This window comes from Elgaria multicarinata, chromosome 12, assembly GCF_023053635.1.
Source record: "Elgaria multicarinata webbii isolate HBS135686 ecotype San Diego chromosome 12, rElgMul1.1.pri, whole genome shotgun sequence".
Lineage (NCBI taxonomy): Eukaryota > Metazoa > Chordata > Lepidosauria > Squamata > Anguidae > Elgaria > Elgaria multicarinata.
The window spans coordinates 22,174,940-22,187,465 of NC_086182.1; the positions used below are offsets into that span (position 1 = coordinate 22,174,940).

Consider the following 12,526-nt stretch of genomic DNA (forward strand, 5'->3'; position numbering starts at 1 on the left):
TTTTAAAGCGCAAAGCTCTTCGCAAGGCAGCTTGCAGTTAAAAAAAACCCCATTAAAATCGCAGCAGTTCCTTCACCCACCCCGAACCGTACACTTTGCCCTCGAGCCCTGTGACCCCCGAGTCCACACAAGCGCATCCAGACATGCTCGAGCCTTTCGGTCCAACGCAACCACACGCGCGCGCGCACCCGGGGCCCCCTCGCAGCGTCCTTCTTCCCTTCCTCCCCCCCACTTTAACACGCCCACCCTCCTTCCCTTCTCACCCCTCAGCAGCGGCGCTGCTTGCGCCCATAGAGCCCTCGCTCCCACTCGGCAGCCGCTCCCCAGTACATTCCAGAGAGAACAGGCGAGGCGGACGGGACCCTCCATCCAACACCGGCCGGCCGGCAAGGCGAGGCAGCCCGGTCTCCGTCCTGAGCCGCCCCGCCGCTCACGAAACCCTCTCAGGGACTGACTGACTTGACTGACTGAGGCGACGAGAAAGAGGGAGAACGCGCGAGCGACCGCGCGCCCGGCTCAGCCAGAAGCTCCTGAGGGAGCCAAGCCCCGCCCCTCGCCCGCGTGCGCGCGCCCCCCGAAGCCCCGCCCTCTTCTCAGCTCGAGCCCCTTCAGCCACGCCCACCGTCTTCTCGCAGCCAAACGGCGCTTTCCTTTCCTCCGCCCCCACCTCCTCGGATCGGAATGTACCAACAGCACAGAAACGGAAAGGGGGAGGGCTCGATTGAGACCCGCCAGCCGAATCGAACTTCGGCCCGTTGGGAGAGGCCCAGCGGCGGGCGCGGCTTTATCAGCCGGCTTCTCTAAGGAGTTGGCGGTGGGCTTGCGGAAAGGGGACCCGGGGAAGGAAGACGTCTCCCCCCGCAGTTCGGAAGTGGACGTTGCCGCCGCCTAGAACAGGAGGGAGGCGGGGTTGCCCTGCTGGGCAGGTTGAAGGATTTGTTTAACCTCGAGGAGGTCTAGGAACGTGAGAAGTGCATCTATGGCTTTTCCCCTGTGTGTTACTTTTACGCGTGTTGCCATTTACGTACTTCTCAAAGCAAACACACAAGGTGCAAGAGGCCTAACAGAGCTGCACTAGACCAATAAGTTATTTGTATACAGTACTTAGAAATAAGAGCACTTGATTGTACACATCAATTTTATAAAGGCAGTGCATAACGTTTATAACAGCCATACCAATGCCTGAACATATTTTGTTTGGCATAGTCATTTTCTTCCTTACAATTTATAATTTACTTATTTACAATTGCTGGATTTAATACTGCTGTGGTTTATTTTGATTTTTTGTTAAATGTGAGTCGTGCTTTTTCTGTTATATTTTCCTCAAAACTGCTTTTAATTTTTTTAAAAAAAAAAAACTGGGTATACATCTACTAAATAAGGGTGGGTTTTTTTAAGGGGGGAAAGACTACATATAATAGTTTTATGCTTCTTTAATTTGGTAAAAATCTTGATTTTCTAGAATAAGCCATCCTGGTTGGGAGTTGTGGGACTTTTTTCTGTATAAACATGCATAGGATTGAGCCCTAAGGGCAAGCTATTCTAATGTAAGAACATAAGTGCCAGCACTCTGTTCACACAGTGGCGCACCAGCTGTCGACCAGGGACCAACAAAGCAGGACATAGTACAACAGCACCCTCCCTCCCATGTTCCCCAGCAACTTACTGCCTCAGATGTAAGATCTTTTGCTTTTGGCTCCGCCCCTGCTCATCAAGCTCCGCCCAGGCATAAATGCATCCCCGTCTGAAGCAGATCATGACATAGCTCCAGTGAGGGAGGAAGCAGCAGCCAGGCACCTCTCCACCGTGCCTGGGTCCAGCTCCAGCTGAGAGCCCCCTCCCTCCTGCTACCAACTGTCTCTGCAGAGGCCACCAGTGAGGGAGGAAGCAGCAGCCAGGCACCTCTCCACCGTGCCTGGGTCCAGCTCCAGCTGAGAGCCCCCTCCCTCCTGCTACCAACTGTCTCTGCAGAGGCCACCAGTGAGGGAGGAAGCAGCAGCCAGGCACCTCTCCACCGTGCCTGGGTCCAGCTCCAGCTGAGAGCCCCCTCCCTCCTGCTACCAACTGTCTCTGCAGAGGCCACCAGTGAGGGAGGAAGCAGCAGCCAGGCACCTCTCCACCGTGCCTGGGTCCAGCTCCAGCTGAGAGCCCCCTCCCTCCTGCTGTCAACTGTCTCTGCAGAGGCCACCAGTGAGGGAGGAAGCAGCAGCCAGGCACCTCTCCACCGGGCCTGGCTCCAGCTCCAGCTGAGAGCCCCCTCCCTCCTGCTGTCAACTGTAACTGCTGAACTTTCCAACTAAGATTGTAGTGCCTGAATTTGCTTTCCTTTTCCCCCTCCTCCTCCTCCTCCCTCCCAATCCCCTTTCCTTTTGTGTCATGTCTTTTAGATTGTAAGCCTGTGGGCAGGGACTGTCAAGAAATACTTTTGTAAGCCGCCGTGAGAGCCTTTTTTGGCTGAATGGCGGCATAAAAATCCTTAAATAAATAAATAGCTAGTGCACATATTAGCACATAGCCTTCCTCAACCTGGTGCCCTCCAGAGGTGTTGGAATGCAACTCCCAGCATCTCTCAGCCAGAATAGTCCAAAACATCTCATGGCATCTATTTAGGGAAAGCCTCAGACTGATGCTATTCACCGTCAGGGGGCATATGCACAGTTAATATAGTCTGGGACCTGGGTATCCCCTATGCGCATTCTGTCTGCACTGGCTACTAGGGAAAGGGGAGCACAGTTTAAACCCATTCAAATCAATATCAATAGATATTTATTTGCAGCAGGCACAGGCCATTGAAATTAATACAACATATATAAAACGCAGCAAAACAAATAACATTATCAAACTGAAAATTATAAAAGAGATTTACACCGATCACAAAATACATCAAATGTGAAACACTACTGAGCACATAAAGTCACCAAACATAATAACAATAAAGTAGTAATTAAAAACAAAACTGACAATGCATGAGCAATCTTTGATGCAGCAGCAACTTTTCTGAAACTAATCAGGTGTGTGTGCCATGGTCAATAACTGGAAGGTAGAGCGTGTGGGAGTTCTACCTTTCCTGCCTTGAGTTCCATCATAGGAGAAAGAGAGGATATAATTGTAGTCAATGAATAATAAAATCAATTAAGGGCATGTCCCTGCTCAAGCTGCCTGGTGGCCTATAGGTGCAAGCTAGGTGAGGTAGTAAATTAATTTTATGTCATCTGCAAGGCAGAGTTAAAATGTGTTTTCCATTGGCAGTGTGGAATGCTGTATCAGAGGTTCAATTTTATGCCTGATGTCCCCAGAGACCACAGTGACGATATGCATGACAAGTTCTGAAATTAAAAATGGCCCTGTGTCATAAATAAATAAAACCGCTCATTTGCTAACTAGAATTCCTGTCCCTAGGGGATCTGGAAATGTAGAAAGGAATGCCATAAATTTGGTTCTGAGCTATGCACTGGCACAAAACAAGAGTAAAACTGATTCCGTTGTGTCTTATTTGCGGTGAAATATCATGAAATCAGAATAAGTTGTACTCTTCTTTCAGCTAATCTGAAAGTGAGGCTGATCTTAGTAAAAGGGGATCTGTTAGATGTCTTTTCTGTCATCAAGTATCCAAAGAACAGACCAACCTTATACAGAGTTAGTGCACCTAGCAAAAAATACCTTTCTCTATATAAGAAACTCACATGTTGGAAGGCTAGTTTTTTGCGGCACAGAATTTTTTGATATGGAGGAGCGTCCAAACATGTCATCCCTAGAGGCACTGTGAAGCAGGGAAGTGTAACGGGGACTATCTTAGGTGTCATGTGATATTTCTGAACGTGTTGTTCAGCCACCAATGCCACCACAATAGCAGCTGAACCAGGACTGGTCATCCTTGACAACTCATTGCACCCCCATTATCAAAAAAAGAAAAAGCTGGAGACCTCTTGTGTCAGCCAAGGGACAAGATATGTACCATAACCATAAGAAACATGGGAAATCTATTTTTATAATTTGAGCTACAGAAGATGGTCTTATGCTCAATTACCCATTGTTTTATTTGTGTGTGTGTGTGTTTTGCCCCTCCTTCCCATATGTACAGACACAAACAATTATTGTTGTTGCTGTTGTTATTGTTGTTATTATTGTTGTTATTATTTTATTGGGTTATTATTGTGTATTTTTAGATTGTAAGTCTGAAGACAGGGAGAGTCTTATTTAATTGATTCTATGGGAACCTCTTTCTCTAAGGACGGCATAAAAAAACTTCAAATATATACATACTCCAAATGACAGTCCAAATGACAGCCCAGATAGACCCGACGGCCAGGGGTGCCTAATATCAGCTTCAGCTGATACGCCAGCTGCGCCCCTTCCTAGAGTTAGAAGACCTAAAGACGGTCGTAACTTCAAGGCTCAACTTCTGCAATGTGCTCTACATAGGGCTAGCTTTGTGCCTAGTCCGGAACCTTCAACTAGTTCAAAGTATGGCAGCCAGGTTGGTCACTGGTACATCTAGGGGTGACCATATTACACCAGTCTCAAAATCTATTATTATTATTATTATTATTATTATTATTATTATTATTATTATTATTATTATTTGTATCCCGCCTTTTGCCCAATGCTGGGCCTCAAGGCGGCCTTACAAAGTTTAAAATATACATGGGGGGGGGGAGGGAAACAAAACCATAAACAATTAAAAAATACACAACAAAATTATAGATGGAGGGCTGGATTATTCTCCAAAGGCCTGCTTGAACAAAAAAGTTTTAGCCTGCTTCCGAAAGCCCATCAAGGAGGGAGCCAGCCTAGCTTCCCCAGGAAGAGAGTTCCAGAGCACCGGAGCAGCCAACGAGAAGGCCCTCTGCCATGTTCCCACCAAGCGTGCCTGTGAAGAAGGTGGGACTAAAAGAAGGGCCTCTCCAGAAGATCTCAAAGCACGGGCAGGCTCATAAGGGAGAATACGTTCTTTCAAATAACCAGGACCCGAACCATATAGAGCAAAATATGGTTTTTTTTTTAAATACAAAATCTCTTCACTGGCTGCCAATTAGTTTCCGGGTGAAGTATAAAGTGTTGGTTATTACCTTTAAAGCCCTACATGGTTTGGGTCCAGGCTACCTGCGGGATCACCTTCTCCCGTACAATCCGCCCCGCACACTCAGGTCCTCTGGGAAGAATCTACTTCAGTCAGCAAAGACTAGACTGACAACCATTACCTAGAGGACCTTCTCTTCTGCTGCTCCCAGACTGTGGAATAGCCTGCCGGAGGAGACTCATCAGCTTGACAATCTTTTAGCATTCAAGAAGGCTGTCAAGACTGATCTCTTCCGACAGGCCTATCCAGTGTAATTTTTAGGATACTTTTAATATGTTTTTAGGATTTTTTTTAACAGTATATCCTACGTTTTTTATCAGTATTTTATGCTTGCTGTTATTCCCCGCCTCGATCCAATCGGAGAGGCAGGCAAGAAATATATTATTATTATTATTATTATTATTATTATTATTATTATTATTATTATTATTCTGTTGTGAGCGGTCCCTGTTGCAATACAAAGTATTTTGGGGTGGTCTTGAATGGACAGTGGAGACCCATTAACTTTACCAAAGCCCTATTCCAGGTGCAGATGAGGACTGCTAGAACTGGTTTGTTGATACAGATCAACATTATTGCCTGAATTTGGGGGCTTTCTATGGCGGCGGGGTGTGTGTGTGGGGAATGCCTATGGGACTGCCATGGAGGGTGCCTGCACTTCAAAATTCACCACTACACCTCTGCATGCTCCTGAACATTCCCCTTATGCCTCCCAGTCCTGTGTACACGCAAAGCGCGCCTACGCATGCTTACTCAGAAGCAATTCCATTGTGTTTCAGTGGGGCTTACTCCCTAGCGAGTTTGTGAAGGATTGCAGCCTGATCCAACTCTCTGTCTCCTCCCAGTTCCTCCACACCTCCGGTCGCAATGCTCCATCCACAATTCAGAATCGGAATGATTCAGCTAGTGGTCGTGTGGTTCATGCAGCTGTGTTTAGAATCCCCTTGACTGTTGCAGGGCTTTAAACTAACAACAAAACACAAAATGATGGAAGTTTGTATTTTACCCGTCTAAAAGAAGACAGTTTGTGGGCTGCTGCATATTTGGCTGACTCCTAGGCGTTCTAAAAATAAGCATTTTGCAAGGATTAACATCACTAGACAAAACAAGAGTCTTCATTGCAAGCCTTACATATTGACATTAATAGTAAATTGAAAACAAAAGGTTTAAAGTAAGCAAAACATGTTCGAAAACCCACCTCCAGCTTCCCCTAAGTTTTAAAATAAATATAATGGAGGATTGGGAAAGGGGGGACCTTGAGAAATCTCTGGCTCTTCTCCAGCGATGTACTTATAAATCATAATAACACCCTTAGTGAAAACATTTCTTTCGGGAATTCAAAGCCTTAAGTTATGTCACCTCCACAAGAACAGATGATACAATATTTAGCTAAATTCTTACAGGCTAAAAGGTAAATCAAACCCGTTGCAATCTCAATTCAAAACTGTTGCTTCTCACAATTTTTGCAGTGAGTCAGCTAACAAGCGTAGGGTTCCATCTGTCCCCAGTTATTTGGTGCAGGTGGAGCTTCGAGTAACTTTTCCTCCTCCTTTCTCTAGCTATCAGCCAAGAGAAACCTGAGCACCAGGCCTCAAACGACTTGGAGAAGGGAAGCCATGTTTGTTGCAGTGAAAGCAACAGAGTCATAGGAATATTGGAAGCTGTCTTATATTGAGTCAGGCCCTTGGTCCATCAAGCCCAGTATTGTTGACACTGGCTGTCAGTGGCTTCCCAGAGTTTGAGGCAGGATTCCTTTCCTCATCCTACCTGGAGAAGCCGGGAATCAAAGTTTGGACCTTCTGCTTGTAAAGCAGGCGCTCTATCACATTAAGCTATGGCCCCTCCCTTGACGCTTCTGGCTCACTCGGCAGGATGCGTCTTCCCTGTGTCTGGCACCAGCCGTCAGCGGCCTATGATGGCTCGATCCCGGACGAGCCCCCAAATTGTTAGAAACACAATTTTGAAATGAAAATGCTAAGACAAAGTGGTGAAAGTTTAAACACTCTGTTTTATTGAGCAAACTTGCAAGTCTGGGTGTCTAGGCAGGTAGGCACACACCCCCAAGCACATGTGAAGCCATTTTATACCTTAAGCCCAGCCGAAGCGGTCCCTCCCCGGTCTCTTCATTGGTCAGAGACTCAAGGGGTTACAGCCTATCCCGGTACGCCTGTTGGTCCCGCCTCCGTTTACCTCCCTGTTTCCCTCATTTGATATTCCACCCACTCTTATTTACTTACTTCCATATTAAGAATTAATTCTCCAAGAGCCCACCTCTTGATTACTCTTTAATCATCTCCTCCCCTATCATGTAACCACAAGGTCATGAGTTCAGAAACAACAGATGTGTTATCAACTGCTGTTTTCGGTTGGTTCAATTTCTCATTTCTCCTGACCACCAGTCCAACCACAAGTTCCGTGTTGTTCTCTTTTGACTTCAACTGAACAGTCTAACGACCCTTGCATCTGTTGGGGTGTTTTCCTGCCCATTGGTTATGCTTCAGTTATAACATTGCTTTTAGCTGACCATTTTCAGAAGCCCTTATAATATTTTAATAATGCATTAGCCATTATATTTTCTCCTTATGTTAAACATTGTAATATGAAAAAGTAACATATCGATCCATTTCTAACAGCTCCTTAAAGACTAACATGGCAAAAGGTTTTATCGAAATCCTCTCCCTTAAATGCCTGAAGAACAGTGGTCTTCAACCGGTGGGTCGCAACCCAAACGTGGGTCACAAGATCAGTCCAGATGAGTCTCGGCAATGCTGTTGTGGCCATGTTGGGTGGTTGTGAAATGGTGAAAGTGGGTCCCATGTTGCAGGTTGAGAGTCCGAGGTGGATCTCGGGTCTGGACCAGTTGAAGACCACTACCTTAGTGGACCCATTGCCAACCCCAACCCCCAAAATCTACTGGTCTGCTGTTCCTCTTTGCTATGGCTGCTTATTCACCTGCCCTCTCTGAAATACTCAGTAGTAAGAAGACATTTATTTATTTATTTATTTAATTACATTTATATACCGCCCCACAGCCGAAGCTCTCTGGGCGGTTTACATTTGAAAGGTTGTTCAGTCCAATCCAGTAGAAAGATATAGACCATCATCAGACAAGCATTTTATAGCACGCTTGGAACAGAACACACATGGATTTTTGCGGGTCCTTTTTACAACACCGATCTAGACCAGTTGGTGACCACTGCTGAAGAGCATCTGTTTGATGAAGTAAATCTAGTCCAGGGGTGGGCAGAAAGTAGATCACCATATGTTTTGGATCAACTCCCAGCGGGTCGACTGAACAGGGTCTATGTTTCTAAACATCTAGGTGCTTTTGTGTGGGTGGGTGTAATTTAAGTGTTTATTGCAGCATTACCTCAGCTTTCTAAAAAACTTGTGGCATGACTAAAAGGAAACCTTTTTTAAAAAAATGGGTGGAAACTGCCCTTGAGAACAGTGAAATGTTTCCTTACTCATCAGGCGACTAAAGTTCCATGAGTTAATGTTTTGCTGAGGTTGTTGCAAAGGAGCCGAAAAGCAAATATTCCACCAACAACAAATCCTAAAGCAGCTAAATCCCAAGAAATAAAAACGCTGATGGCTAGCAAACTTCTCCTGCATCCCCTGCGTTTGAATGTGGCTTCTTGCCCCCCCCCCCGCATAGATTTTCTTTTCAGCTCCTTTGCCCTGTAGAGAGAACAGTGATGCCTAGGGACCGATTATAATCCAACCCCCCTGCCAGGATGTACTCTATACCCCAGCGTGGTGCTTACTTTCTCTCTCTCTCCTTCTGTTCCCTAAGGAAAGGGTAGCCATGCTGACAGCGCCGAGCTAAAACCCAGGCGGAGATCCTAAAGGCAGGCCACAATGCAATTTTCTATGGTCTCAGATTAAATGTCCTTTCTCCCCGCTACCTGTCTGCTGGAGAGAGGATGTATAATCGGCCACGGCCATTCATTCACCTCCATTCACATTCTTCTACCTGCATTCTTGGACGTTTTATTTCCCATCCCGCATGCATTTCAGCTGGATTTGTCATCAGCTTAACTCAGAGCTAATTAGCACCCTAGCATGGCTGCTTCCCCCCCACCCCAAACCAAAGTTCCTTAACAAAAGGTTTACCTTGTGATTAAAGTTAGGTGCCTGTGGACAACACCTTCCAATGCATCCTTCTGCATTCTCAGAGAATTAAGCCAAAGGAAGAGAGAAGGGGGGGGGAGGGCAACACCCACATTTTCTCTAATCCCAAGGGAAAAAACAAAACACGAAAGGGGACTTAACTCTCTTCCAGAAAGTTAAATCACTTAACTCTGCCTGACCTGTCCGCCAGAAGGCAGGAAGCAGAACCCACAAGCCTATGATCCTTTGGCACAAAAGATCTGCGGATGCTTTAGCTGGGGGATGGTGTGTGTGTATGTGTGTGTGTGTGTTTATTTAGGTGGAATGACTCGCCGTCATTCACATCCCAGTTCGACTCCTTCAAGAATTCCAAGTGGCTGAAGATAACAAGGGCGCAAAATCAAAAACCACTTGAATGCCTCCGGGGCGCTGAAGTTAATGGGATTTGCAAGATTGTGAATGGTGTTCAAGACTGGAGCCAAAATGGTTGGAAGGAGCTTTACCTTTCTTTAATAAGAAGATATTATATTTGAATATGTCCAGCAAGGTATCTCAAACACACACATGCTGTATTGTACTTTCTCTGATGGCCTTAAGCGGCTAGTACTATCAAATGTACTAGCTACTTAATGCTATCAAAGAGCCAGTATGGTGTACTGGTTAGAGTGTTGGACTGGGACTGGAAAGGTCTGAGTTCTAGTCCTCACGTGGCCATGAAGCTCACCAGATGACTTTAGGTCAGTAATTGGCACTCAGTGTAGCCTACCTACAGGGTTGTTGTGATGATAAAATGGAGAGGAGGGGGGCTAGGTAAGCCCACTTGGGTGCCTTGCAAAAGGATCAAAGGCAGGATATAAATGTAATAATGGATGAATTAATAAAGTTTCTATCTGTTTGTCTTTGGGCTTTGCTACCTGTAGATTAGATGAATGAATTAGAAAAGCTGGTCGGCCATGGTGTGAACAGAATGCTGGACTAGATGGATCCTTGTTCTGATCCAGCAGGGCTCTTCGTATGTTCTTAGGAGCTTGTAATTATGATCTTAATAACTGTAAGACAGAGTTGCAGGACCTCAGGCCTGAGGGCTGAATCTGGCCCCCTGGAATTCCCTTTATGGCCCTGCGTCTCCCCTTGGCCCTGCCTCCTTTCCCCAACCACTTTGCTGGTGTCCCAGCAAAGCTTTTGTGCATTTTCCCCTAAAAGGGAGGGCACCCCCCTGCCCCAGGCTTAGTTACCTGCAGTCAGAACTTTAAGCTAAGATATGCCAGTCCTTTGGGGCGGTGGGGCGGTGCATTTTGACCCCAGCCCCCTTTTCCTTTGGCTTCTCCCATCCCTGGAATGCAGCCCTCAAAAACTGCTCCAAAATGCTGTTCAGCCCTTGGTTCCGTGGGAATTGGCTGCCCTTCGGAGAAGTGCTCTGCGCTCCAGCTCGCATGGTGGATGCTTCTGGCAGGGTCGCTTAATTTATCAAGGCACACGCAGTCCCCTTTGCAGTGCCCAGCTTGGGAATTGCTACTGCACAGCAGGTTTAGCATCCCCCAATGGAGAGAAACTCCCAATGAGAAGGTACAGAAATCCCTCAAAACCACGTCTGAGAGACGGGTTGACCTCATGGAGTCCTGGGACCTTGAAAGGAGCTCAGAATGGGCTGGTTTCATCTGGTGCACCTGCGTGCGAAGACAGGGAGGCTGACGACACTAGCAGCTGGGAGGGAGACATTCTGTTTTCGATGACAGCTCATGGAAATTTGCTTTTACTCCACCAGCAGAGCAGCTGCTGTTGGCCATGAATTCAAGCATCGGTTGAATAGAGTCCTTGTACCTTAGCCAGATCCTTCATGAAGTGATTCTTGTTGTAATTTTTAAATAATTATTCAATTATTTCTAGTCCCAAGGGAAACTACTGAAGCAGAGGTGGACACCAACGTTGGCAAAAGCAGTATGTATGTAGACAGTTTAAGGAGCGTGCTTCAATGCTTCACCAAAAAGGTGGACTTCAGATTCCATGTACCTCCATGGAAAGATGCACTCTTTCCCCCACAATGGGTGCGGTACACTGCATGCTTTCGATGAACATTTTGAAATCAGACTGGGAGAATACTAGAGAACCTTTCTTGCAAGATATGATCTAAGAGGACTCCCCCCTCTGCTCTCCCTGCTATATCCCAAACTCCATTACTCAGACACCCATGACTCAGCCACACCACTTAAGAAGATGTATTAGTATTCCCAAACTGAAATATCCAGGAGAATAAATTAAAAACTAACACGCCATACATCTCTAATGAAACAAGATGTTTGATTAATGATCTGCTGTTTCACGGAATCCCCTTGGAATTAGCTGCTCTCAAACTTTGGCCGGGCCGCCAGCTGCCTCCTGCTCTTTGTGCATTTGAAAAGTCTAATGACTAACGAATAAACACATTCTGTCTCCAGCATCTGTCAGTCATAGTGCACTGGTGGGGCAGGGCTGAGAGGAAAAGCTGCTTGAATGCAGCTCTAACTATGCACAACGTTGCATGAAACAACACTTGGACCCTGGAGGTGATGTGCAACCCTTCTGCATTGAAAGATGCATCTATCCAGTGGAGTTTTCCTGGATAAGCATCACGATGCAGAATGGATGGATATTAAGGTGCTAGAAATATAGGAAACTTCCTTATATTGTGTCAGACTATTCGTCTGTCTGGCTCAGGACAATCAACCCAGATTGCAGTGGCTCTTTAGGGAGCAGGCAGGAGTGTTTTCCAGGTCTACCTGGAGATGCCAGGGATGTAGAGCTTCATCCCATGTACCTGTTTCCCTCGAATTATCCCTACAGTGCTATGCTGTCACCGTTGTTGTTGCTACCGGGTGGCTAGATCCTTTGCATACCAGGAAATGGCTTTAAGGGGGGAAATGTAAAAAAATCCTAAAAAACCAATGGATGACCCAATCCGATTCAAATTTGGTATGCTTAAAGCTCTCCTTAATATCTATTACTGTGCCAATTTTGATGTCTTTATCTTTAAAGCTTACGCAGATATAAGCATTTGTTTAATTTTTCTTCAAATCCTGCTCCTGCGCCCCAGTGGCCGCTCAGAAAACAACAAACGATATGCTCGAAAACTAGTAGCAAAATATTGCACTTCTTTTGGTTAAGAAGTGCAATTAAAGCAGGATGCATGGGAGTACTTCACAATAAAAGCAGATTATAAGCTGGAAAACTTCGGAGTCCTTTGCACGCAATTCGCAGTGATTGCACAGTATAATGCTGGTGTGATAAAGCTCTGAATCTGGGACCTTTTGCATGGAAAACTATGGTCCTTTCCCAAAGTTATGGCCTTTCCTCAGC

At 46.0% G+C, this 12,526-nt stretch overlaps 1 protein-coding gene across 2 annotated transcripts in view; it reads right to left on the reverse strand.

Moving 5' to 3' along the window:
• The window catches only part of CDON (cell adhesion associated, oncogene regulated), a 122,604-nt gene that overhangs the window by 63,016 nt on the left and 47,062 nt on the right, over positions 1-12,526 (reverse strand). The window contains exon 1 of one of the 2 annotated variants that reach the window (XM_063139542.1): positions 264-417. The exons of the other annotated variant lie outside the window; for it this stretch is intronic. The gene's annotated coding sequence lies outside the window, so the exon portion shown is untranslated. Of the gene's footprint in view, positions 1-263; positions 418-12,526 lie in introns of those variants that run through there. 2 annotated transcript variants of the gene reach the window in all.